Source organism: Ovis aries, chromosome 21, assembly GCF_016772045.2.
Source record: "Ovis aries strain OAR_USU_Benz2616 breed Rambouillet chromosome 21, ARS-UI_Ramb_v3.0, whole genome shotgun sequence".
Classification (NCBI taxonomy): Eukaryota; Metazoa; Chordata; class Mammalia; order Artiodactyla; family Bovidae; genus Ovis; species Ovis aries.
Genome location: NC_056074.1, coordinates 29,032,427 through 29,056,120, shown reverse-complemented (window position 1 = coordinate 29,056,120; position 23,694 = coordinate 29,032,427). Strand labels below are relative to the sequence as shown.

At 40.3% G+C, this 23,694-nt stretch overlaps 1 long non-coding RNA gene across 2 annotated transcripts; it reads right to left on the bottom strand.

Annotated features, from left to right (window-relative positions):
• Positions 1–805: 805 nt before the first annotated feature.
• Positions 806–23,217, bottom strand: LOC132658360 (uncharacterized). 2 transcript variants are annotated; one of them, XR_009597894.1, is made up of 2 exons: positions 23,160–23,217; positions 806–1,073 (listed from the first exon to the last, which is right to left on the bottom strand). It is a non-coding gene; the product is annotated as an uncharacterized LOC132658360 (long non-coding RNA). The 2 variants fall into 2 exon arrangements; XR_009597893.1 differs by lacking the exon at positions 23,160–23,217 and adding an exon at positions 9,385–9,585.
• Between the last annotated feature and the right edge of the window lie 477 nt (positions 23,218–23,694).

The following is a 23,694-nucleotide window of genomic DNA, read 5'->3' as shown; positions in this document are numbered from 1 at the left end:
ATCCAACATCCGCACTGCTGGCTATATAGTCAAAGGAAATAAAATCACAATATCGGGATATCTGGATTTCCTGTATTCATTGTAGCATTATTCAAAATAGCCAAGGTACGGAAACAGCCTTGGGCTTCCCTGGTGGCTCAGACAGTAAAGAATCTGTCTGCAATGCAGGAGACCTGGGTTCAATCCCTGGATTGGGAAGATCCCCTGGGGAGAAAATGGCAACCCACTCCAGTGTTCCTGCCTGGAGAATTCCATGGACAGAGGAGCCTGGTGGGCTACAGTCCATAGGGTCACACAGAGTTGGATACGACTAAAACAATTTAGCAGGTACGCACAGAAACAGCTTTAGTGTCTGTCAATAAGTGAATAAGTAAAGAAAATGTAAAATACGTATTTATTTCATTTCATCACATATATATGAATATTATTTAGCTGTAAAAAGAAAGGAACCTTGTCATTTGCAACAACATGGATGAAATGATTATATTATGCTAAGTAAAATTAGCTGGACAGGGAACGAGAAATACTGTAAAATTTTATTTATATGTGAAATATAAAAGAGTTGAGCGCATAGAAACAGAGAGTAGAACAGTTGTTCCCAGGGCTGATGGGTGGGGAAAATGGGAAGAGCTTGGGCAAAGGATACACACTGTTGGACAGAAGATGGATAAATTCTAGGAAATTGATTTGCGCTGCAGTGACTATAGTTAACAGTCCAGTATCTACTTGAAATTTGCTAAGAGAGTCAATCTTCAATGCTCTCATCGCACTAGGAGAAGAAAAAAAAAAAGAAACTCTTAGATGATAGATGTGTTAATTAACTTTATTGTGGTAACCTTTTCACAAAATATGCATATATCAAGTCATCACATGTATTATATATCCTGTGCTGTGCTCAGTCACTCAGTTGTGTCTGACTCTGTAACCCCATCGACTGTAGCCCAGCAGGCTCCTCTGTCCATGGGATTCTTCAGTGAAGAATACTGGAGTGGGTTACCATGCCCTCCTCCAGGGGATCTTCCAGACCCAGGAATGGAAACCATTGCAGGCAAGTTCTTTATCCACTGAGCCGCCTGGGAAGCCATTATACACAATATTAGTTTGTCAATTATACCTTAGTAAAGCAGGGGGGGATAAAAGAAAAAAAAAAAAAGACAAACCAACTTTTGAAATAACAACAAAAAAAGGAAAAGGTTGCAATCAATGTGTGGAAAAAGGAGTGTGGAATTTGACCTGAAAGTTCAGATAGTAAATCAAAGGAATTAAAGAACTTCTCTCACTCTCAGTGTGTCTGTCTGTCTCTCTTTTTTTCTGGTGGAATTAGGTATTTGGATTTCACCAGTTTTTTTTTTTTTTTTTTCTTGTTTGTCTGTGTTTTTTCTCTGCAGGTAGAACTCCCAAGCTATGTAGGAGGAAATGAAAACTATAGGGAATTCCCCAAGGCACAGCTCAAAGATACTTACTGGTCCCTATAGAGTCAGATCTCCATGTAGCACTGTGTATTTTAAGGTGATAGTGGGGGATATTTTGAACTTTGCAACCATAAAAATTATATAGGACTGCAGATATGGGTCAGTGGCTACAACTTCCTCTGGAATTTACATATGTCAAAAGACATTTGATTGTAGAAGAGGTGGAGTAAGGGGGAGGTATTAAGTGACTCATTTTGACCATACCCTTGACTACTTTCAAATACAGGAGGAGACTGGAAATGTCAAAGACAGCTCCAGATTAAAGACTGGCCAAAGATTCTAAAGAAATGGAGATGTGACCTCTCTCACTGATTTTCAAAGCGTAAACACGCAGAGCACGGACTTTGGAGTCCAAGAGCTGTGTGACCTTTCCAAAGTTATTTACTGCTCTGAGCCTTTGTGACACAGTTGAGAATGGAGAAGTTAATTTATTGATTGAACACATTGTTTCGATTCCCCACAGGGCAGCTAGATAGGTCCAAGTATAAGAGTGTGGAGGAGTTCTTTACGGAGTGGATGAAATATTTTATGTGTGACGTGTGCATTGAATGAGTTTTACTTTCTATCTCTGGTTGCCTAATTTACCTCAGAAATCAAAGTGGAGTTTTGGAAGTTTTTTCCTTACTAACAGTCTTTCTAAAACCCCCATCCATGCTCGGCTACTGAGACCAACATTCTCTTGCCCATTGTAGGCTTTCTAAGCTTCTCGGTCCCAGGGAGACATTAAAACAAGTATCTGATGGAGTTATTTATCCTTCTGTTTCCCCAGTGTACTTTTTATAATATAATTTATTATTTATACTGAGTAAAGAAGTTCTAAAACTTGTTTGCATGGGCTGTTGTTTCTTTTCCGGCTCTCCTCTCTCTCTCTTTTTTTGTTTTGCAATTATGACTGAAGTCAGTTTCAAAGCACATAAGTTCCAGTGATTTTGCTTTTTGTCTGCGATGTTTCTATTTCCTTTAAAACCAATGTAATGATTCAAAAACCTGCCAAACCCAGCCCCGAGGAATAAAGAAATAGGAGGCAGTCTTAAATGGGGGAGAATGGGCATCCAGGACCACTGACTTGGAGAGTACTTCCCCCAGGTGTGACTATATTAAAACCATATTTCACTTTAATAGGGAAGGACTTGGGGGAAGGTGGCCCCTCTGATGCAGGGGACTCCATTTAGGCTAATAAAAGACCACTTAGCCATGAGGGCTCGTTACAATTAAATTGTCTCCAAACAGTGGGTTGCTCGGTGAACCTCCAGGGAAGAACAGCTGGACCGCATACAGTGGGAGGAGCCGAGGTCTGCTCTGTCCCTGGGACCACAGTGCATTTCAGCAGCCCTCGTAAATCTCACTGCTCAGGACACGCTGCTCAATGCCTTTTAGGGCCTTTTACTCAGCTGAGGACCCATAGCAAAGTATCTATCTGCTCTAAATCCTGGTATAACTTACCTTTCTCTGTTCTCATGCTGTCTCATCCAAGTATTGCTTCAAGATATTAGCCTTGTTAAATGATTTGAGGATTACGTCTTCTGCTGCCTGAAGTGATTTCTAGAATAGAGACTAGTTATTATCTGACAGTTTAGCTGAACTTGCCGTCAAGCCTGAGCACACTGGCGTGGCTTGTAGATTTTTGTTTTCAAATGTACAGTTTGATACGTTTTGACTTATGTGTACATCCATGATGCTATCACCATGATCAAGATTGTGAAAGGGTCCACAACCTCTAAAACTCACTATGAGTTTGACATTTTTTGTTTGTTTGGGGTCACAGCCTACAGCAGGCACAACTTCACTGACCAGGGACTGAACCTGCGCCCTCTGAAGTGGAAGACTACAGTCTTAACCACTGGACTACCTGAAAAGTTCAAGTTTGACTTTTTTTTTTTTTTATTCCACACAGAGGTGAGATCATACAATACTTCTTTTTCTGTGCCTGACTTATTTCACTTAGTATAATGTTTCCAGAGTTCATCCATGTTTAGACAGATATCAAGATTTCCTTCGTTTTAAAAGGCTGAATAATATTCCATATATATTTATATTAATTTTATTTATATATATGAAAAGAATGATTTTTCACATTTTCTTTACCCATTATTCTCTTTACTTATGCTGTTTCCATATCTTAGCTACTATGAATAATGCTCTGAATAATTCATGAGATGTTGATACTTCTTTAAGATGCTGATTTCATTTCCTATGGATGTACACCCAGTAGTGGAATTGAGGTGTTGGGTCCTATGTTAGTTATATTCTTAATTTTTTACAGAAACTCCGTACTGGTTTGTGTGTGTGTGTGTAACAATGTTCAGTTCAGTTCAGTCGCTCAGTCATGTCTGACTCTGCGACCCCATGAATCGCAGCATGCCAGGCCTCCTTGTCCATCACCAACTCCCAGAGTTCACTCAGACTCACATCCATTGAGGCAGTGATGCCATCCAGCCATCTCATCCTCTGTTGTCCCCTTCTCCTCTTGCTCCCAATCCATCCCAGCATCAGGGTCTTTTACAATGAGTCAACGCTTTGCATGAGGTGGCCAAAGTATTGGAGTTTCAGCCTCAGCATCAGTCCTTCCAATGAACACCCAGGATTGATCTCCTCTAGGATGGACTGGTTGGATCTCCTTACAGTCCAAGGGACTCTCAAGAGTCTTCTCCAACACCACAGTTCAAAAGCATCAATTCTTCAGCACTCAGCTTTCTTTACCGTCCAACTCTCACATCCATACATGACCACTGGAAAATGTTAGGATCGCTAATATTGTCCCCCTTATATTGTCTTTAAGATTTCTTTCCCTCTATCCTTTTCCTCTGTGTTCTTCAGATTAGATCATTGTGATTTATCCTAATGATCCTCTGTTTTCTCCATTACTTGGTAAAAATCACCCAGAAACTTGTTTATTCTGGATATCATACTAATTTTTTAGTTTTCATCTTATTAAGATATAATTAAAAAAAAATTGTATTGGGGTATAGTTGACTTACAGTGTTGTGTTGACATTTAAAGAAATTCTATTTATCTATTTGTTTTGGGCTATGTTGGGTCTTCACTGCTGCGTGGGAGCCTCTCTCTAGTTGCGGAGACTGAGGGCTGCTCTCTAGCCGCAGTGCTCAGAGTTCTTGTTGCTGTGGCTTCTCCTGCTGTGGAGCCCAGCGCACACAGACTACAGTTGATTAACAATGTTGTGTTAGTTTCAGGTGTAGAGCAAAGTGATTCATGTACCCGTGTATATATTCTTTTTCAAATTCTTTTCCCATTCGAGTTGTTTCATAACATTGAGCAGGGTTCCCTGTCCTATACATTAGTTCCTTGTTAGTTATCCATTTTACATACGGAAGTGTGTGCATGTCAATCCTGATGTTGTATTTTTTAATTAAACATATCCATTTAGTTTTATTTCTCCAGATGTTTTGTCTTTTTTTATCAGTGGCATTTTTTAAAAAATCTCATAAAGCATACTTGTACACTGATTTTACATCTTGGTCTGCTTATTCAAATATCTGTTACCTTGGGATTGGCTTTGAATAATACTCTTTGAGTGGGTTTCATTTCTCTTATTCTTTATGTGTTGAGCAATTTGTACTGTATCCTGACTATTGTGAATGTTATATGGTTGAATCTCTGGATTTTGATATGTAGTTGATGTTGTTCAGTTGGTAAGTCGTGCCCGACTCTTTGCAACCCCATGGACTGCAACGCTCCAGGTTTCCCCATCCTTCACTATCTCCTGTAGTTTGCTCAGATTCATACCCTTTGAGTCAGTAACACTATCTAACCATCTCATTCCCCTTCTCCTTTTGCCTTTAGTCTTCCCTAGCATCAGGGTCTTTTCCAATGAGTCAGCTGTTTGCATCAGCTGGACAAAATATTGGTGCTTCAGCTTCAGCATCAGTCCTTCCAATTAATATTCAGGGTTGATTTCCTTTAGGAGTGACTGGTTTGATCTCCCTGCTGTCTAACGGACTCTCAAGAGTCTTCTCCAGCACCACAATTTAAAGGCATCTATCCTTCAGCATTCAGCCTTCTTTGTGGTCCAACTCTCACATCCATAACTACTATTGAAAAAACCATAGCTTTGTTCAGACGGACCTTTGTCAGCAAAGTGATGTCTCTGCTTTTTAATATGCTGTCTAGGTTTGTCATAGCTTTCCTTCCAAGGAGCAAGTATCTTTTTATTATGATAGTTAATTTTAATTATGATAGTTAATTTTAATTATGATATGTACCTTACATGGAGAAGGAAATGGCAACCCACTACAGTGTTCTTGCCTAAAGAATCCTGTGGACAGAGGATCCTGGTGGGCTACTGTCCGTACGGTTGCACAGAGTCGGACACGACTGAAGCAACTTAGCATGCATGCATGCACTGGAGAAGGAAATGGCAACCCACTCAAGTGTTCTTGCCTGGAGAATCCCAAGGACAGAGGAGCCTGGTGTGCTGCTGTCTATGGGGTCGCAAAGAGTCGGACACGACTGAAGTGACTTAGCAGCAGCAGCAGCATGTACCTTACAAATTAAAAAAATTATTTACCAAGCAATTAACTTTGTGCACCTAGACTATAAAATTTGTCTCTTGGTAGTTCATATAGCAGGTCAGTTATTTTATCATAAACTGAATTGCTTGCTTTTTGCTCTGTATATACATACTTAAAGCATAAACTAGAGCCTTAGCAGAGTTAACACATAGAATTTGGGATTTATCTCACTCTTTCTTTTCTATATCCCATAGTGGCTCTAGGTATCTATAATTTTCTTTTCTTTTTCTTCAGGGCAGATAAATATCAAGTTTTCCTTAGGTTTCTAAGTTTCCTAATATGTTGTGAAGACTCTAGTCACTCTCAACGTTACCAATATAAATTTATACCATTCTGCTCTATTCTTTCAGGTTTGGCTCCCTTTCAAATTCTGCCTTGAGATATTTGGTTTATGTGTTCCCCCCCCGCCAGATTTAAGCTATTATAAGCAAGGGGATATGTCTGTTTGATCATAATAGAAGCAAAATATATAACTTGATGATTAAACCTTACCTAAGGATCTTTGTCTTTAGAAAGTATAATCAATTTATTTTCATAAATGATATATTTGGATTTATTATCACATTACTTAGCACTATATTTTAATTTTCTATTTGTTTTCTTTTAATATTTATTATATATTATAAAATTGATTAGTTCCATATTTCTTTTAGTCTAACCTGTTTTTTTCAGCCATTATTGGATTTTTAAAATTACTATTTTAATATCTAGAACTTCTAATTGCTTCTTTGTCAAACTTTCCAAGCTTCTTTTTTAATTTTCATACTATATTCTTGTGCTTTTCAGACTTTAATGCTAAAAGCCTCCAAACTACATTAATAAAGTTTTGTTTATTATTTGATGTTAAATAAGATTTGTCCTGCTTCTTAAAAAAATAAAAATACTTTGTGGTGAGAGTTTTTCAGATATTCCTGCATAATTGTTTTACATTGCTTCTAATAGGAAGAAGTGAAAGTGGAGAGGTGTAATCTATTTGGCACCATCTACTTGGAATTAACATGGTGGAAAAAAATAGGAGTAAATAAAGGATGATTCAGAAAATTCACCGGGAGCTACTATCCACCCTAAAGATTTAGGAGACCTTGTTTTATTTTTAAATTAAGTCCTTTGTTTCTTCCTTACCAAAAATATAGAGTCTCTTTGCTCTGCTACTCAAAAATATAAACAGCAGCAACAGTACAAACAAGTTGCCAGCAACTACATTCATCAGTTACAGAACGTGTTTTGAAGGAGAATTAAATTATGTGTAATTAACTTTGGAGGTTCCCAGTCTAGAGTCATAAAACTGTTAATTGAAGTCCTCTTTTTACGTCTTGGACTTGGAGAACTTGCATATGGAAACAAAATAATAAAATCTTGTAGTTGGAATAAAAAATTTAATATGAAAGAACAATTATTCTAAGTCAAAGAAGACAAAATAGAGGATTCAGAAGCTCCTAGCAAAAGGACATTTTCCCCAGGAACGGATCCAGATTTGGTGGGCTCTGCATTACTGTCAGGGTCGTGATGCATGTCCACTCAATTACTCATCTGGTTAAGAGCGCTGAGTTCCTGCTATGTTCCAGCTGTTCTGCTACACTGGTTCCAGATCTGCTAGGATATGACGGTGATCAGAGCAGAAACGGCAACCTCTCTTAACTTCTAAAACTGCTTATTTTGCATAAGTTAGTTATTTATGAAATAAGACATGATTGTTTCATCATATGGGTTCACTCATCATCAATTAAGTGTTTAATTGTCCTTAAAGAATCCTGACTGGGACTTCCCAGCTAGCACGAGTGGTAAGGAATCTGCCTGCCAATGCAGGAGATACAAGAGATGTGTGTTTGATCCCTGGGTTGGGAAGATCCCCTAGGCTAGGAAATGGCAACTCACTCCAGTATTCCTGATGGGAAAATCCTATGGACAGAGGGACCTGGCAGGCTACAGTCCGTGGGGCGGCAAAGAGTTGGACACAACTGAGCATACACAAACACACACACAAAGAATTCTGTTTACTCCAGGCATACCTTTTCTTTTATAACAAAGAACACATTTTGACTCCTCCCTACATCTGTGGTCTTACTTTATATTCCCCTCCAAAAGTGTTACTCCCTGTCTTGAAGCTGCACTGTCTTTTACTTGGGTTCAGTGGTCCATGAAAAATCCTGCCTATATACTTCACAACATGAAATTCTAAGCATACTTCAGATATGTCTTCATATGGCCTTATATGTCTCCTTATGATGCTGCTGCTGCTAAGTCGCTTCAGTCGTGTCCGACTCTGTGCTACCCCAGAGACGGCAGCCCACCAGGCTCCTCTGTCCCTGGGATTCTCCAGGCAAGAACACTGGAGTGGGTTGCCATTTCCTTCTCCAATGCATGAAAGTGAAAAGTGAAAGTGAAGTCGCTCAGTAGCGTCCGACTCCCAGTGACCCCACGGACCTTATAGTCCCTGCAATTAACACGTGCATATGAATATATGAGGCCATTTGCAGTTGACTGTTGAACAGCACAGATCTGAACTGTGCCGGTCCACTTGTATGGAGCTTTTGTCAATAGTAAGTACTGAAGTGCTGCATTATCTGTGGTTGGTTGAATCCACAGATGCAGAATCAGAGAGATGCAATGAACCAAGTGTATGGAGGATCTGACTATATGGAGGACTGATTAGAAATTATTTTTGGATTTTCAACTGTGAAGAGCGTAGGTACTCCAATTCCTGCCTTTTTCAAGAGTTAGTTATACAAAGTTAAGATACTTTTAGTTGTGACATAAAATATGACTCAAATATTTGCTAAAATTAAAAGGGTTCCCTGCTCTTACATTGTAAGGAGTTCCTTGGTCAACTAATCATATTGTCCCCTTTCTGATCTCTGGAAGGATCTTTCTTGTCCAATCTCCATCTTCACCACAACTGAAAGGGACAACAGGAGGGATGCAGTCTTACTGTTTTAAGAGTTTGTTTTGATAGCAGTTTAAGGACTTAGAAATTGTTCAGGGCCAAGAAATCACAGCCCAGTTTGGGATTTTATTTATTGAGTGAAAACTTGGTGGCTTAATGGCAAACAGCATTTGTTCTTCTTCCTTCTTCCTCATTGGTTTGCTGTGTTTCTACTGTTTCTAGAATGCTTTTCTTTCTAATAAACTTCTTTGGCAAAAATAAAAAGATGGCCTCCTACAGCAGAGTCTAAAGGACAGACTCTGAATCAGAGTCGCTGCCTTGTAAATTGCAATGCCAAATGTTTCCTGGTCGCACCACTGGAGTATCTTGCCAAAGACACCTCTATGTGCTTCTGTTGGTTTATTTGTAAATAGGAATAATAATATTTAGTCACATAGGATAATCATTGTGAGAATTAATAAATTAACCCCTATAAAGTATTCAGAACAATATCAGGCACCTAATAAGCACGTGTGCTCAGCTGCTTCAGTTGTGTCCAACTCCTTGAGATCCCATGGACTGTAGCCAGCCATGCTCCTCTGTCCATGGGATTTTCCCATCAAGAATACTGGAGTGTGTTGCCACGCCCTCCTTCAGGGGGATCTTCCTGACACAGGGAATGAACTCCAGCATCTTCTGCACTGCAGGCGGATTCTTTACCCCTGAGCCACCTGGGAAGCCCAAGCATGTATAAAGTGTTAAATCTTGTTATTATCATTATTTGACAGATTTCATTTTATTTTTGTGCTTCACAAAAGTGAACTGATTTTTTTATGGTCCCTACTATTAATTATGCAGGTCAAGAAGCAACAGTTAGAACTGGACACGGAACAACAGACTGGTTCCAAATAGGGAAAGGAGTATGTCAAGGCGGTATCTTGTCACCTTGCTTATTTAACTTCTCTGCAGAGTACATCATGTGAAATGCCTGGCTGGACAAAGCACAAGCTGGAATCAAGATTACCGGGAGAAATAGCAATAACCTCAGATATGCAGATGACATCACCCCTATGGCAGAAAGCAAAGAAGAACTAAAGAGCCTCTTGATGGAAGTGAAAGAAGAGAGTGAAAAAGTTGGCTTAAAGCTCAACATTCAGAAAACGAAGATCATGGCATCCTGTTCCATCACTTCATGGCAAATAGATGGGGAAACAGTGGAAATAGTGAGAGGCTTTATTTTTCTGGGCTCCAAATCACTGCAGATGGTGACTGCAACTATGAAATTAAAAGACACTTACTCCTTAGAAGAAAAGCTATGACTAACTTAGACAATATATTAAAAAGCAGAGACATTACTTTGCCAACAAAGTTCCATCTAGTCAAAGCTATGGTTTTTCCAGTAGTCATGTATGGATGTGAGAGTTGGACTATAAAGAAAGCTGAGTGCCGAAGAATTGATGCTTTTGAACTGTGATGTTGGAGAGGACTCTTGAGAGTCCCTTGGACTGCAAGGAGATCCAACCAGTCCATCCTAAACAAAATCAGTCCTGAATATTCATTGGAAGAACTGATGTTGAAGCTGAAACTCCAATACTTTGGCCACTTGCTGAGAAGAACTGACTCCTTGGAAAAGACCCTGATGCTGGGAAAGATTGAAGGTGGGAGGAGAAGGGGATGACAGAGGATGAGATGGTTGGATGGCATCACCGACTTGATGGACATGAGTTTGAGTAAGCTCTGGAAGTTGGTGATGCATAGGGAAGGCTGATGTGCTACAATCCATGGGGTTGCAAAGAGTCGGATGTGACTCAGTGACTGAACTGAAATCTGACTGAAAGCTATTAATTAGTTCTGATGAATTTGTTCATTAAAAAAAAAATCTTCCTCATTAAGTCCTGATGTAGGGACAAGTTCAATGTAACACAAAGTTGATTGAAAACAGTCACTTCCTCCCTGGACCAATTAGTGAGAATGAGCACAAGAGACTCTTTTAGGCTACCCACATGTGGATACTCCCCAAATTCCTTCCAGGCATGGGTTTCAAGAATGATGGTTACTACTTGTACCCATTGGGTTTGAAGGAGAGGAAGTGGGATGACATGGCATGGCCTTTTGTCACTGGGGGAAGAATATGTATTCCAGAAAGAGGATGCCTGCAGAGTCATGAACCCTGGGTTCAGCCTCTTGGAAGGAATAAACACTGAACCCAAGTGCATTAGCCTTCTCTGTGCCTTTCCAATCAGCACTGCAAAAATAAACAGTTTATACGTTTAGCGTAACCCTAGACTACCCTCACCAATTATTTTATAAGGATCCCTGGAAGACAAACATGTTCCCCTCACTCCTCAGTCCTAAAGGGCTGGGTGGCAGCCCTTTGTTTGCCATGAATTGTTGGAGGGGTGTTGTTGTTCAGTCGCTCAGTTGTGTCTGACCCTGAGACATGATGGACTGCAGCACTCCAGGATGCCCTGTCCTTCAGCATTTCATGGAGCTTGCTCCAACTCATGTCCATTGGGTCAGTGATGCCATCCAACCATCTCATTCTCCGTCGTCCCCTTCTTCTGCCTTCAGTCTTTTGTAGCATGTGGGTCTTTTCTAAGAAAACTGGGTAAGCCCCTAGTTTTTCCAGGGCTCGAAGCTTACAGCTATTTTGAGGAATAAGGTATCTGTGTATCTGCCACTCTGGTGAAGTGTCCTAGCATTTTTTGTTTCCCTCTCTACAAAGCCCTCCTACCTCTCTACCTAACTGAGGTTTCCTATTCCTGGAGTACTTTAGCACTAGTGGTTTTTTCTGGGTGGAGGGGGCTTTGGGGGGAGAGAGGAGGTGGAGCCAAATTAAGCAGTAATAGAGCTCATACTAGAACTTCTTTGTGTTCAGAACCCCGGGGATAGAGCAAAATCCACTTCTACTGAGCATATACTATAGGCCAGAAACTGTATGATTTGATGTAATCCATATTAATGTAATGCCTAGTGGGTATTATTAACCCTTCTTTAAACTGAGACCACTGGACTCAAGATGACATAGCTGGTCAGTGGATGGCATGTGTCTGAAAGGTCACTTACTTTATTCCCAGGCCATTGTCCTTCTACTACAAAGTGCTGTGTCCTGTAAGGACAGGTGATATGCATGTCATGAGGCTCATGTGCTGGGTATGGAACAGAGAGATTAATGAGCACCCCTGTCAATATTATAAGGAGCCATTCAGGGAGGCACAGATCAGGTAGAGAAGCTAAAGTTCATTTTATTCATCACATTATTCATGGTCACATCACTAGAAAGGGATAAATCTGATATCTAAACTCAGCTCTCTTTCCCAAAGAGTGTACTCTTTCCAATTTATGTTGCTCATTATCATCCAAGTCAATGATCTTTTTATCTCATCTGATCTCATCTTGTCCAGTCTTATCATGGTAGATAGCTGTGGATCTGAGCACATGGTGTTTCTTGCTAAGGAATTAAATTTCTTGATTTATTGGGCAGCTAGTTTTGATATTTTTCTCTTTCCTTAATCTGGGAATTGTCTTTTTGTTTTTTTTTTTTTTTTTATTTCTCACCTTGCCTCCTGTCTTTGTCTCTGTCTGTGTATGTGTATGACTTTCTTCCATGAAGATTTTGTTAAGAAACTACTATTTCTTCAAGGTCATTTTGGTGTTGGAGAAGACTCTTGAGAGTCCCTTGGACTGTAAGGAGATCCAACCAGTCCATCCTAAAGGAGATCAGTCCAGGGTGTTCACTGGAAAGACTGATGCTAAAGCTGAAACTCCAGTACTTTGGCCACCTCATGCGAAGAGTTGACTCATTGGAAAAGACCCTGATGCCGGGAGAGATTGGGGGCAGGAGGAGAAGGGGACGACAGAGGATGAGGTGGCTGGATGGATCACCAACTCGATGGACATGAGTTTGAGTAAACTCCAGGAGTTGGTGATGGACAGGGAGGCCTAGCGTGCTGCGATTCATGGGGTTGCAAAGAGCTGGACAAGACTGAGCGACTGAACTGACTGACTGAAGTGACCCTTCCAATATCCTTTGGGAAATCAACTTTTACAAAAATTAGCTAAAGGACTGGGTTTTTATTAAGTCTGGAGTATATATATGAGTCCTGAAATAAAACAACTGAAGCTCTAACAGACTCTGCTGCTGCTGCTGCTGCTAAGTCGCTTCAGTTGTATCTGACTCTGTGCGACCCCATAGACGGCAGCCCACCAGGCTCCCATGTCCCTGGGATCCTCCAGGCAAGAACACTGGAGTGGGTTGCCATTTCCTTCTCCAATGCATGAAAGTGAAAAGTGAAAGTGAAGTCGCTCAGTCGTGTCTGACTCTTAGTGACCCTATGGACTGCAGCCCACCAGGCTCCTCCATCCCTGGGATTGTCCAGGCAAGAATGCTGGAGTGGGGTGCCATTGGGACTAGACAAATATTTTGTTTCTCATCTGAAAACCTTTGTACTTTTTTGGCTAGTGTGAGCTGGGCCTGGGAGAAGGATTAAATTTACTAACAAGTTGGATTATATCAGAAATTATATCAGAGTTAGCTGAAAAATAGGTGGATAATGATGAAAAAACATTATTTCTATAAACTCTCCCTATAAACTTCTTATTAGAAAGAGACTTCTGCGAATCCAACCTAAGTTCCAACCGAAGGCTGGCTCAGGGTTGTAAAGGGTCTCAATAATGCTTAGGATTCGAATTTGGTATTAACCTAACATGAGGTTAACAGCTTCAGAGTCAATGCTGTGTAATTTTTTTTTTTTTTTTTTTTTTTTGCGGGATATAAGATTTGTTGTGGAAATTGTAAATATATTGGGTAATATTTTAAATGCCAAAATCTATCTTTTCTCAAAATCTGTTAACATTGGGTGAGACGCAAACTAGTTAAAACCTTAGATTGATAAGAAACCATATGAAAAATAGGAGTTGATAATAGCAGTGGTCACTCTTGCCAAGTCAGTGGTGGTTCTCCTTCTTAGTTACTAGGGATCCTTTCTTGAATTCTTTTGTAAAATCAGTCCAGGACTGGAATGATGGGATCTCACCTAAGTCTCCCACCATTGTCACCTACACCTCAACCCCGATTTTACTTTCTTGACCCCTCTTTTATTGCTTGTCAGTCTTACTAGATCATAACTCCAGCATCACCCAGATGGGATGTATGACTTTTCAAATTCTCCTCACATGCTAGTGTTCTTCTAGCATTTTTCAAGGATTAGTTTATTAAACTTTCTTAATACCCCCATCAAGCAGCTAATTTCATTATATCTATTTTACATGTGAGGAAGTCAAGACCCACATAAGTCAAGTAGTTTGCAAGGCCACACAACTACTAAGTGGATAAACAAGATTTGAACTTGGGAATTTTTTGCCAGAGTCCAAACTCTAAACTGTCAGATATATGGCCAAAATAAATGCCTGTGGAATGAATGTCTTTACTCTATATTAATAATTACATATGTGCATATTCAATACGTTCAGCCTATTTATGTTAAGCATACAGTATATATGTACTGTATCAATTTATTTTATATAAAGCCATTAGCATATTATATATCATCCCAGTGTTTATCTAGCAAAGACACACCCATATGTAACATCAGACCTCCCAAGTTGCTCACTGGTAAGGCATCCACCTGCCAATGCAGGAGACCCAGGTCCAATCCGAGTCAGGAAGATCCTCTGGAGAAGGAAATGGCAAACCACTCCAATATTCTTCCCTGGGAAACCCCATGGACAGAGGATTCTGGTGGGCTACAGTCCATGGGGTCACAAAGGGTCCAACACGGCTGAGTGACTAAACGACAATATGTAACATATACAGAAACTGCAAGCGTGAAGTGAAAGTGAAAGTGAAAGTCGCTCCGTCGTGTCTGACTCTTTGCAAGTCCATGGACTGTCCATGGAATTCTCCAGGCCAGAATACTGGAGTGGGTAGCGTTCTCTTCTCCAGGGGATCTTCCCAGCCCAGGGATCAAACCCAGGTCTCCCACATTGCAGGCGGATTCTTTACCAGCTGAGCTACCAGGGAAGCCCATATGGTACCTGACTTTATCATCATTCCACAAATATTTGTCAGGGTAATATACATTGTACATGTAACATATATAATAAACGAATATCGAATTCTTGATATATGATTTATAAAGCATGAGTAGAGAATTAATGTAATACTTATTTAATGAATAAACAAGCCTATTCCCTGTGTCCAGCTTAGCCTGGTGCCTTCTTTACCATTCCTTCTTGCTCTGTGCCTGTGACTCTGGTGTTAATCAATGATTCAGGGAATATGCATTCAGGCTGTATATACAGAAGTGATGGAAGCCTCTATGTTTTCAATTATTTACTTTTGGTTCCCCAGTTCCTGAAAGAACAAATGCTCTTTACTGTGGTAACTTTCTATCACTTTTTTTTCTTTTTAAATGATGCAAAGCAAAACTCATTTTTCTAGGACCTTCTTGTACCCAAAGCTTTTTTTGATTTGTTCTCCTTATGAGTTACCATTGATGTATAATTCATAGTTAAGGGCATCCTAAGTATGGCCAGGGTTTTCTCAGGGTTCCCCCGGTGGCTCAGATGGTAAAGAATCTGCCTGCAATGCGGGAGACCTGAGTTCAGTCCCTGGGGCGGGAAGGTCCCCTGGAGAAGGAAATGGCAGCCCCAAATCCCATGGACAGAGGAACCTGGCAGGCTGCAGTCCATGGGGTTGCAAAGAGCTGGGCACAACTGAGCAACTAACACACACACTTTTCTTAAGAAGAAGCAGAATATTGACTGAAGACAGCATCATCTCTTACAGGTGATCATTCATTTCCTTTGCCTGAAAGATGAGCACACTCCTAGCTTTCCCTGCTAAAAGATACACCTTGTATTTGGCAATTAGAGAGAAAAAGTGATAACCAAGTCCCGCACATTAATGTTTTAATGAGGAAAAAAAAAATCTACAGTTTTGATCAGACAGCAAACTGCAGACTAAGAGAGAAGCTTGGGAATATCCACTCAGATTGACCGATTCCAACTGCGGAATTCAGGCAACATTCCCAGGTTGGAAATTGGGCAAAAGATGACCATGAGAGCCAAGAATAAAGGAGTTAGGATCTTTGATTATATATATTGCCTCATCCTGAACCAACAGTAGACAGATCTTCAGTGAAACACCTCTAGCTTGGATATAAAAGGCTCTCTTTATACACATGTACATATTCCTTTGTTGGTCAAATAAAGTTGTTTGTATTCATGCTGTTGCTTTAAGACCCCGGTCTTCAGTGAGAGCTTCCATTTTCCCAGAGCAGTTCAAATGAACATGGAATTGAAAACAGATGTGGGCTTCAGCATGTTATTGCACAAGGGCAAGTGGGGCACAGGGAGGGGAGGAGGGGGAGGTGGCAGGGACCGCGCCAAGGGACCTTCAGCAGCCCCAGGACTCTCATCACTCGAGGGGGTCTGAACTCGGAATTCCACCAGCCTGCACTCTGAAAATGAACTCCTAACAGAAAACAGATGGGGTGGCCCTCGAGGTGGGGGAGGGGGACAGAGAGAGGCGCGATGGAGAAAGCGATGGGGAAAGTGTGGTAAGGAAGGTGAGAGCAAGAAATGCAGAGAGGGAGGGTTTATTCGCATTCCCACCTAAAGAAATAAAAGCAAAAGAGGAGGTGATGGGAGTTGGGACTGAGACTTGCCTAGAACACCTAGCGCCGCCTGCAGACAGAATTCCCCTTTTTGTTGCCAGTGACATTAAGATGCTTCAAGAGCAGAGATCATCAAGCCAGATTTTTTTTTTTTTTTTTTGCCTGGGAAACATCTCATCCAAACAGACCACTTGCTTTTGCAAATGCCAGTAGTCCTGATAAATCAAACTCGCTGGAGTCAGCACAGTCCTCATGTTACTTTCCATCAGGGCTTTGTCTGAGCGGAGGCATGCCAAGGGGTGTCTGCTGCGGGGGAGGAGGCAGCCGGTGGAGTGCACAGTCTGGACAATAATACCTCCTAGGTCTTTCCATCCTGGGAACCAGAGTCGATGCACTTCTGTTTTCTTGGACCAGCTTATCAGAGATTTGACAGTTTCCAGATTTGAATGAGACTTTTTCCACTTTTTTTTTTCTTTTTCTGTCTTTTCTTTTCTTTTTTAGACAGCTTCATCCTGCCTCTTTGGTAAACAGAAGAAGAAGTAGAGAGCTATAGGGCTAGAGTGAATCTAAGTAGTATGTCATTTGGGGGGTTGCTATGTTGTATAGTAAGGATGCTGAGCTTGCACTACATGCTTGGGGGATTATGTGGCCCTGGATGTACTTGTTTGGCAAAATAGCTTTAAATGTTCTCATACATACCATATAATCACAAAGTAGAGACTCCCAGTGGGAGGGGGTTTTGGGGGAGGGGTTTTGCCTCCTAGGAGATTTTGGCAATGTGTAAAGACTGGTGCTGAAGCTGAAGCTCTAATACTCTGGCCACCTGATGCTGAGGGCCAACTTATTGGAAAAGACCCTGATGATGGGAAAGACTGAGGGCAAGAGGAGGAGGGGACGACAGAGAATGAGATGGTTAGATGGCCTTACTGACTCAGCAAACTCTGGGAAATAGCAAAGAACAGGGAAGCCTGGTGTGCTGCAGTCCGTGGGATCACAAAGAGTTGGACATCACTTAGCCACTAAACAACAACAACAAAGTCACTTTTGTTTGCCTCTGGAGTGGTGGTTACTATCTTCATGGGTGGAAGCCAGGAATGCTGCTAATATCCTACAGTTCATAGAACAGCACCCAAGAGCAATGAATTATCTGGCCTAGAATGTCATCATGCCAACACAGAGAAAATCTATTTATAATGTTTATAGGATCCTTGTGACAATTTGAGAAGGATGATATGGATATACAAAATTCAAGGATCATCCTTAAATCTCATTTTAAGGTCATATCTTTTTCTTTAAAATAAAATTTACCTAGCTGTGCCAGGCCTTAGTTGTGGCACGTGGGATCTAGTTTTCTGACTGGGGATCGAATCCCTGCTCCTTGTACTGGGAGTGCAGTCTTAGCCACTGGACTGCCAGGAAAGTCCCAAGGTCATATCTTTAAAACCTGATGCTTCCCAAACAAATTGATGATGCTAATGAAAAAATTTATTTAACTTATATGCAGAGTACATCATGAGAAACGCTGGGCTGGAAGAAACACAAGCTGGAATCAAGATTGCTGGGAGAAATATCAATAATCTCAGATATGCAGACGACACCACCCTTCTGGCAGAAAGTGAAGAGAAACTAAAAAGACTCTTGATGAACGTGAAAGAGGAGAGTGAAAAAGTTGGCTTAAAGCTCAACATTCAGAAAACGAAGATCATGGCATTTGGTCCCATCACTTCATGGGAAATAGATGGGGAAACAGTGGAAACAGTGGCTGACTTTATTTTGGGGGGCTTCAAAATCATTGCAGATGGTGATTGCAGCCATGAAATTAAAAGATGCTTACTCCTTGGAAGGAGAGTTATGACCAACCAGGTTAGCATATTGAAAAGCAGAGACATTACTTTTCCAACAAAGGTCTGTCTAGTAAAGGCTATGGTTTTTCCAGTGGTCATGTATGAATGTGAGAATTGGACTGTGAAGAGGGCTGAGTGCCCAATAATTGATGCTTTTGAATTGTGGTGTTGGAGAAGACTCTTGAGAGTCCCTTGGACTGCAAGAATATCCAACCAGTCCATCCTGAAGGAGATCAGTCCTGGGTGTTCATTGGAAATGAATGAGGCTGAAACTCCAATACTTTGGCCGCCTCATGCGAAGTGTTGACTCATTGGAAAAGACCATAATGCTGGGAAGGATTGGGGGCAGGAGGAAAAGGGGACAATAGAGGATGAGATGGCTGGATGGTGTCACCAACTCGATGGACATGGGTTTGGGTAGACTCTGGGAGTTGGTGATGGACAGGGAGGCCTGGCTTGCTGCGGTTCATGGGGTCGCAAAGAGTCAGACACGACTGAGCAACTGAACTGAACTGAACTGAATCACAAAATAGCAATAAGGACTACTAGTTATATTTCACTGCATGCCAAGGCACCGTGTCAAGCACTTTACATAACAACACACTTGTTTTTGACAACAATTTTATGAGCTACTACTACTAAGTCACTTCAGTTGTGCCCGACTCTGTGTGACCCCATAGACAGCAGCCCACCAGGCTCTGCTGTCCCTGGGATTCTCCAGGCAAGAACACTGGAGTGAGTTGCCATTTCCTTCTCCAATGCACGAAAGTGAAAATGAAAGTGAAGTCGCTCAGTTGTATCCGACTCTTCAGGACCCCGTGGACTGCAGCCTACCAGGCTCCTCCATCCTTGGGATTTTCCAGGCAAGAGTACTGGAGTGGGGTGCCATTGCCTTCTCCAAATTTTATGAGCTAGATACAATTATTTTCCGAATTTACAAGAGAAAACACTGAGGTACAGAGGGATTCAGTACTACGTCTGAGGTCATAGAGCCAGTAAGTGCCGGGGTGGCTTCATGAATGTTTAGCCTGTGTAGTCACGTGTCTGTGCTCAGGGGGGCCATGCTTGGTCTAACATTCTGTTGTCACTGCCTTAAATTCTTCATAATTTTATCATTGAACGTGTGTTTGTAAATGAGGGTCGATGGGCAATAGATCACGCATGTGAGCAGAGGAGGAATGGGTCTTATAGGAGATGCTTGTTGGCTCAGTTCACATGCAGTGTTCGTGGTTTCCCATGAACACAGAATTCCAGTGGATCTGTCACGTGTGGAGGTCCAGAGAGACTTGAGGTAGGTACAGTACAAGCATGTTATAGATATGACTAAGCACGGTCATTGGGAGCCCAATTCCTAACACTGTCTTTTCATCCAGAACTGGCATTGAACACAGAAAGAAAGCAGGAGCATTCTAAAAAATGCCTATGTCCAGGCATCCTAGTCTGTCCCTTCTTACTCCCATTATTTCCCTGTATTAGCCAACAACTGGTGCTTGAAATGATGACACAGAAGGAAAGGGAAAGATAGGAATGCCTGTAATTTCTTTTCCTTTCAATCCTCCCTTACATATCAGTAGTACAGTGTTGCTAGGAGGGTCACACATCAAAATGTGAATTAAACACCAGTTGACTCCGTTTTGTGCCATGTTTTCACTGCTTTGGTGAGAACAAGATAGCTATGCATATAGGAGCTACGGAATATGAATTGTGCGATTTTGATGATTCTGCCCACTATTGAAATGCTTTTATATTTGCATTAAAACTGGTATCAATCACACAGTGTAAAGATGGATGGTAAAATTTGTGCTGACAATTGTAAATTGTAGGCTGACATTAAATTGCAAATAAAACACCATGACAAGAAAGAGAAACTGTGGAAGAAAAGAAGAGCCTCATCTTTTTGTGTCTTTAATGGCACTTTCTCCCTGATATGTGGACAAGGGACCCTGCATTTTTAGTCTGAGCTGGGTCCTGCAAAGTATGTAGCTGACTCTGAGTGACAGATTCAGGATTCGAATTCTGGCAGTGTAGACCTGGAATGTATGTTCTTATCTACTAAGATACCCGTTGCTACTGCAGGATCCAATGTGGTAAAAGTGAGCCAGTGTTTCAGAGGCATATCTTCATTTGCGGAGAGATGCTTGTCAGGGTACGAATGTTACCAGTCTGTTGGAGGGGTGAGGGTGGGTCTTTTTCCTTCACAGAGCAATTGTTGCTGTCTGTGGGTGTCTGAAGGGCTCTTCTTGTGCTGTGTGCTCAAAACTAAGGGAGAAACTGATCTTTTATGTGGCACACACCAATTTGTATGTTTTAATATTACACTTTCTGGTGGCCTATGACTCTAGTGGGTAATAACTGTGGATTTTGCTTATTGATCTCTGTGATTTTATTTATATATACACATACATGTATCATGCATGCCAAGTTGCTTCCATCATTTCCGACTCTTTGTGACCCTATGGACTGTAGCCCATCATGCTGTATATGTACCATATACATCTATATACAATCTCATTTTACATGTATTATCTCAAATTAAACTTCCCCATATCTGTAAAAGCTGGCTCCTCCTCCTCCCCTCTGCTGTCAGCGCATCTGTGCTGGCCATTCTCTGTCAGGCTTTCAGTTAATACCTTTTGCAAAGTGAAATATTATTTAGGGACGTCCCCATGATTTTTAACACATCCAATAAAGTTGATATCTTTGGAAAGCTGCATTTTTAGAAGATTTATTAATTTGTAGCATCTTGGCTTACAATCAGACATACTGAAGTCACTTATAGAGCCCAAGAGAATTACTCAGTAGTATTTTGATGAAATAAGTGAAAATGACCCAGAAATGCTTTCCTCTGAAATACATGAGGGTAAAAGGTTGAAGTGAAATAATTCTGAAGAGTTGTTGAACTGGGCAAAAAGTTTGTTTGGGTGTTTCTGGGAGATGCTACCAAAAATCCGGAACAAACTTTTTGGCCAACTGAATACATATTGTTTGGGGCATTTTTGGGTTTTGTCCTGGATGTAAACTTTAGCGAAATTGTTTAGCCTTTGCTTCTGGTTTAAAACCCCCATGGGAAATGGTCAAGGAAAGGCAATTCTAAGAAAACTCCATCTAATCTACATTGCTCTACTTCAACATTGCTAAGAAAACCACCTTTGTCTTGAGGAACTGTACTCACAGCCTTTGATCTAGCACATAAAATGATGAATAAATTGGCACATACCTGCCTTAGGAGGCATGATATAAGTATACATCTTACCTCTCAGACCCATGACTAAGAGGTCTGATTCAATAGACACTCCCTACACACAAGTCACTGGAGCATAGAGCGGGTGGAAGCATCTTACACTGTTCAAAGAACACATTGTCTTCAACTTTTCAAGAAAAATACAGAGAAATATATAAGCCGTTTGACATACAATTATTCTTTAAATGTAGGGTCTGTGTGTACATCTTACTTATTCCTATCATTGTTGTTATTATTATTATTATTTTGGCCAACTTAAGTCAAAAGAGCAAAGAAGTTATCATTGACCATGCCTACAGAGTCATACATAACTGGGTTTAATTTCCACCACCTATTTATTTTTATTATTTTTTAACTTGGGTACATTTCTGTGACCTCTCTAAACCACACTTTCGTCATTGATACATTTAAGTAAAAGTCATCTATCTGCTCTACGGGGATGTTAACAGATTGTTTGCATTCAGTCACTAAGTTGTGTCTGACTCTTTGTGATCCTGTGGACAGCAGGACGCTAGGCTTCTTTGTCCTTCACCATCTCCCAGAGTTTGGACATCAAACACATCTTCCTTACAGGACAGAAATGTAAATTAACTGGCCCATAGCAAATGCTCAATAAATCAATACACGGTGCTTATTATATTGTGGACACAAGAAAAATGACTAGTTATTTTGTCCTTAAATATTAGCAAGAGCTATGCTGAAATCTGTCCAGTCTCTGTTGATACCAACAAACTGCAATTACTAAAACACAACTGCCAAAAATACTACAATTACTTTTGCAATAATATATTCTATTTTAAAATGATAAAATGCTTGGCCAGCCAAGACACATAATTGTGAGTTACTAGATTTATTTGGTGTAGGGTTTCATAGTGTTGGGAAACTAGAAATGGGCATTTAAAAACTATTATTTACATAAACATATATGCAACAAATATAGTTTTGTGATTTCTTGATTCACGGATAAAAGCATTTCAAATCTCTGCATAGAGACCCTTGTAATTTACGTCAAAACAAGAACATTGGCATTCACATTGAGAGGAGTTTTGCATGTCGGTGTTAATGTCTATTTTCCTCTTAGATTTGATATGAATAAATTAGGAAATAACCTGTATATTTTAGAGTATAATACAAAAATAACATGGATTAGCTCTTTGTTTTTTTTTTATTTCACCAATTACTAATTTTGCTAAGAAAACTATGAAAAGAAAAAAGTATGGTAAAATTTTATAAGTTCTTTTTCCTTTTAATATTTTAACATTTAATGAGTTCTTTTTTCTCTTAATATTTACATCAGAAAAAAAAAAACACCAAACCCCACCAGTTAAAATTTCTTTATCGTAATTAACTGTATGTCACCTTTTAATCATTTTCTTGAAAAATATTTTGCTTGACTTAGCTGATTTGGTTAGAGAGACTCTGAGTTTAGGCAGTTCTAAGGAAAGTGAAGGGGGAAAAATCAAGAATAGTATCTGAAATGCAAGCATAGTAGAAATTTAAGCATAAGGCATATAATTTCCTTTGATGATATTATAAACAGAAAATCATATCATTCATTCTATTATTTATCCCTTCACCATATGTCACTTACTGTGCAAAGTTCTGATTCCTGATTTTTCTATGACCTGAACATGACTGAAGTGACTTAGTAGTAGTAGTAGTAGTATGTTTTTTAGCTCCCCCTTTTTTTTCTTTATAAATAAGAGCTAACTAGTAACTGGACTCCTGTAAATGTGTGAGTTTTCCCAAATTCTTGTAACTTACAATCTGTTAAATCCAGCTTGAGAAGCTCCAAATGAAGTACAACTTAGGAACTGTGCCCTTAACCTTGTTTATCATTAATCTAAAGACAAATAACCTTTTCTAGCTAATGTGAAAACTCAGGCATTGAAGTCCATAAACACAGGGGCACATTCATACTCAAGTGTTTTGCTGAATCAGTGGAACCAAATGATGCTTTGGAGGCAAACTAACTGCTCTGTCAGCTACACATCAGATAATTGATGCTATTTATGATAGAAATGAAATTGGAGACTGAGAAATGAGAACAACAACAAATAAGCTTCCTTGCAATTGTCCTGTTTTCTTTGGAAAAAGGGAGGCAGCCAGTGATTCAGTTTGGCATT